Source organism: Austrofundulus limnaeus, unplaced genomic scaffold, assembly GCF_001266775.1.
Source record: "Austrofundulus limnaeus strain Quisiro unplaced genomic scaffold, Austrofundulus_limnaeus-1.0 Scaffold342, whole genome shotgun sequence".
NCBI lineage: Eukaryota > Metazoa > Chordata > Actinopteri > Cyprinodontiformes > Rivulidae > Austrofundulus > Austrofundulus limnaeus.
In genome coordinates, this window is record NW_013952744.1 from 568,281 (window position 1) to 573,303 (window position 5,023).

The 5,023-nt window shown below is 39.6% G+C and overlaps 1 long non-coding RNA gene across 1 annotated transcript in view; it reads right to left on the reverse strand.

Moving 5' to 3' along the window:
* LOC106527776 (uncharacterized) overlaps positions 1-1,635 on the reverse strand; it is a 14,122-nt gene extending 12,487 nt beyond the window's left edge. The window contains exon 1 of the long non-coding RNA XR_001311423.1: positions 953-1,635. This is a non-coding gene — a long non-coding RNA (uncharacterized LOC106527776). The remainder of the gene's footprint in view (positions 1-952) is intronic.
* Between the last annotated feature and the right edge of the window lie 3,388 nt (positions 1,636-5,023).

The following is a 5,023-nucleotide window of genomic DNA, read 5'->3' on the forward strand; positions in this document are numbered from 1 at the left end:
TATATATATACTAAACTAGTCTTTGTCAAAAATGTCATAATGATTTTGAAGTTTGCTACATTAGCTAATAATAAATCGTTTTACTTTTGTATGACAGCCGTTTGTTATTTTAGTTGCTTTTTTTAACCCATTGGTCTTTACATTACTTTGTGATTTTTTGTGAATATGCTGAATATGCTGAGGATGTTGAGTGTAACCATCCCCCTTAACAAAGTAGTTGTGATTGGTGAACATGTGCACAAGAAAGAGCAGCCAGACCGAGCACATGGTCAGATCAGATGGTGATGTGTGAGTGTTTACATGAATAAAACCTAGCAGTTTTTTTTGACGAACAGAATTGCAAAAAACTATCATGTACTTGGGTTTTTAAAAAGCTACTGTACTTATGTTGTATAAACCATAAATTATCTAATAAATATGATAGTTAACTGTAAATCTGACAACACTACCAAGGTCTGGTTTGATTAGCATAAACACAGGCCATGCAAGCTGGCCTGTGTTTATGCTATGTTGATTAAAATATACATATTATATGCTTAGAAAACATATATTAAAATGAATGTTGTTTGGTTGGGAAAAAAGTAATGGCACAAAAGGTTTTAATGCAAAAGTGTCAAGGTTTAATATCAGCTAATGTAGCACCTTCACACGTTGTTTTTAGGAAATAGTAATTTGCCTAAACTTGGGGAAAAACTGTGACACAAMGATGGATGTCACAGCTGATAAGGTACAAACTACTGATAACTATTGGACAGAACATCATTTAAAATAACTGGATTATAGCTTTAAGAGTAATATTTATGAACAAGTGTTGCATCAGATGTGAAGGAAGAAGTTGTGTTTATAACAGAGTTGGGTTACAGTCCTATAAATAGTCTGTTTTGGTCCAGGCAAACTTTGACCAAGTTTATTTTAAGAAATGAGGTTAAGGTTAACCTTGTTGATCACATACCTTGATAGAACGACTTTTTGTTGTTTACTGTTTTGTTCCTCTGTAGTGCTGAAGGGCAAAAGAGAAAAAAATTAGAATATACACAGAAGTAATAATTTCAGGATTAACACTTTATGATAAGTAAAATGGAGGGTTATGGAAGATTGTTTCTTTCTCGTTTATGAGCTCACCAGTTCTCAGAATGGCTGTATTAGGTCTGAAGCACAATGTGCTTTTTGTTTCAGGTTTACTTACCGAGCTGAAACAAAAGCTTTGTTGCCACACACACATACATACACACACACAAACGAAGGTCTGTGTCAGTTTCCAGTCACAATGATTCGCCAAATTATGTACCGTAAAACCTTCTGGATTTAAACAGCCCTAAATGTAACCCAGTGCTGGGTCATATGAAGCCAGTCCTGGGCCTGGCRAGCTTTAACTGAGCAGTGCTGGGTTTGACACAGCTTGCCTTTATTTGTTACATACAAAAGCAGACGTTCAGTCTGGTTGGATTTGGTGAACGTGTGGTTTAAAAAGCTGGATTGTGAAAAATGAATCTACAACCAGCCACTATGTCAAATGTTTTGACTCAACCGATCTAACCAATCAAAATAACTCAGTGTGTAGTTACTTTTATTAAAAAATAACTTTTTAACAACAAAAAAYGCCACTTGAATTAATTTTTTTGCACAAGTAACTGTTTTATTCCAGGGCTATTCAACTGGCAGCCCGCAGGCCGGATGTGGCCAGCGAATGGCCAAAGTTTGGCCCGCCAATTGGTTCATTAATCTCTTAAGCCCAAACCCCTGGTTTTCTATTTTAATTACTCTGAGTTCTTTTAGTTAAACATAGACATGTTTGTTCTCTACAGAAATGTCAGAATCTTGGCTAAAAGCTGGTAAAACCACTTCTATGAACATCCAAGACAGTTAAAACTACAAGCAGTTGAATATAAAACTATGAAAGTGAAAATAAAATTGGTTTACAAATTTGTCAAGTCAGAGATGTCAAAATAATATTTGTGTTAAAGACRCAAAATGTGTTATTTCTGTTTTTGATTTTGTTTAATTAACACTACTTAGGGYACTGTATGTTGTATTCATTATTACATGCAGCAAAATGAACTTTTTCAAAGGTAACAGATCTTTGTAATATTTGGTTTATTTACATAATGGCTTTAATTGCTGGATGTTCCAAGTAGGGGTCTCTGCAGAACATGTCCTGTGGGCAGAGATGGCCCAAATCGTGATAGGCTGAGGTCTTAATGTGGGCGGAGAYGGCCCAAGAGACGTGATTGGTCGGATTGACGGTGGGGGTTTGAGGAGGCTGGAGGCGGTGGGGAGTAGCTTGGTCGAGTTGGGCAGGAAGCAACGTTTTTTTAAGATAAATTTTAGTCATAACTTGAGAAAGGAAAGTGCTAGCTGCACGAAATTTGAACGTCGTACATGTGAAGGAATGTGTAACAACATGGCTCAGTCATAATGTCCCTAAACAGCCTGTAAAAAGATAACTAAAAATCAATATTTTTTATAGGCTGGTTAGGGATATTTTGACCGAGCCATCGTGTTACACATCTCTTCAGATATAAGGCATTCAAATTTCGTGCWGCTAGCCACTTTCCTTTCGTAAGTTATGACAAAAATTAATCTTAAAAAATAAAACGTTACTGCCCTACTCGACCAAGCTAGTCCCCGCTGCCTCAAGCCTCCTCAAATCCCACCGTTAATCCGACCAATCACGAGTAGGGCCGTCTCCGCCCACAGGACATGTTCTGCAGAGACCCCCTTCTTGGATGTTCAGCCTCTGTGCTGTTGGTCTGCATTATAGAGATGGGATAAATGGCTCTTTGAAGGGATCCGGACCTTGGGGAGCCGTCTGTTTCATAGAGCCGTTCAAAAGAGCCGTCCAATTTTGAACGTATTACGTCATCACGTAGGGAAATACGTCATCACGTAGCCGTACGTGATGACGTAATCCCGTCACGTGGGTGGAGCCATGTGTTTGTTAAGCAGAAATCCCCCTCCCCCTTTCACCGTGAGCTTCTGTACTCCACAACTCCGTCTGTTTTCCGTGAAAAAGCAAAGCGGGAGTGATTTAAATATGAAAAAATAAAGGTTATATGAGGAATAACACTACAAATGGCTCATTACTGCCCGCGATTCGGCTCCTATCATTCGTTGTAAAGAGCCGTTCAAAAAACTCGGATCATTCACGAACATCACATCTCTACTGCATTAACTGTGGGCCCTGGAGCAATGTAGTGGAATAGCCCTGTTGTATTCTAACAGCTGACTGGAACAGTTGAAATGCATCCAGCTACTGTACTTCTAGGAAACATTTTCTGCGCTAAAGATTTGAACACTCACTTATAGTTTGGAGTGTCTCTTCAGTGTTCCTCTCAGAGAAGCTCAAAACACAGAGCTCCATCTTACAGAACCGAGACAGAAGAAAAGAATCAGCTTTCGTCCTGAAGCTGTGTGGGAAATGTAACGGGATCAGAGTGATCAAAGGMTGTTTGGTCTGTGCAGACAGGAAGTATTGATCTGTGGGTGGAGGTCTGCCTGCTCGGCTGGGATAAARATGTTCGCAGTCTGTAGGTACAAGACAAGAAGAGCAGCAACGGGGAATACAAATGTGATGGCTGTGGAGAAGTAGTAGGGCAGCAGGTCACAGGTTCGATTCCCCTCCATATCCATGTGTCACATTGTTCTTTACACCTGCTCCCTGTGTGTTTAAATATCTGCTGCTCCACTTGGTTGTTTCTCRCATGTGATGGGGTCAAATGCAGAGCACAAATCTCATCATTGTATGGGAAACATGCATCGATGATGTACTACATACATTTGATTGCAAAGCAGTTACGTTGACCCACTATTTTAGAAAATAAGTTATAGGAGACTCTCCACACACACACGTGGCCTGCGTTTATGCTGACATGCTACTGATTTGACAGGTCTGCACTTCCTGTCTGCTATTTTTACACTCCATCAGCGTGTTAATCAGCCATGCTGATACGCATCGTGTCTAAAGTACGTCCATTTCCTAAACCTTAACCCTGTCACTGGAACAGTGCCCCGTCACCTCAGTCAACATTTCATTTTTAACAGGGAACAATGGGCACAACTTCTAAAAGCCGTCACGCATTTATTTGAATTTAATGGAAATATGTCCATTACTTTTTTAAAATTTAGATTTACCTGTTTTCTCCAACCGCTCATAAGTCAAGCTTTGTGTGATGAAAAAGAAGAGTCGATAAGTTGAACTTKCAGCAGGTTCTGAGAAGATCTCACACGTTATTTCATCACATGATAAATGAAAACACTTAGAAGTTGGGATAAGACTGACCTTTGCTCAGATAAAATGGGACACTTCACGGTTTGTGTGTATTTTCGATGATAACCCTCCTACTTCTGTAACTCTTCTGCAGTCAAAGGATATCAGATTTGCCTTCTTACACAATTCTGCTTGTTTCTAATCTCCCTTCTCTGCTCTGGACTTCTCCGGTAAAATTTCAACCGGGCCAGTCAACGAACAGAAGGAGATGTGAACAATGATGTCGATTTTCTGCTGTTTTAGTCTGCTTGTAGTTTAGCAACGGCGGCGGAGGAAGTGAATTCAGTTTGTGTTGATTCTTAAAGGGGCAATATTATGTGTTTCTCAGGCATATATTTACATTTTATACCATAATAAAGTAACTATGTCAACTTCAGTTGTTATTAAAATGTTGTTTATATGTTTAAATTGAAAGTAAACTTGACTTCTTATTATATCTGTTTCTAAACGCCTTGAAATTGGCCTCTGTCTCTTTAAGAACTTCCTTCCGCTTCTGTCCCGCCTATTTCAGCATGGGGCTGGGYAAACCCACCTCTGTGCTGAGGAAGCTCAGCTTGGAGACTCAGTCCAGAGGAGGAGCTGGTCCCAAAAGGCGGTTCTAGGCCCAACCGGTCATTTTTGCTCCCCTGCCTGGCTGCCTCAGGACACTACAGGATTTCTCAAACATGCATGAATGAGTCAAAGCAAGACTCTGAGCATGTTTTTGATGAGAGGATAACATTATAACATGATATAAAACAAAGAAATAAAGGTTGA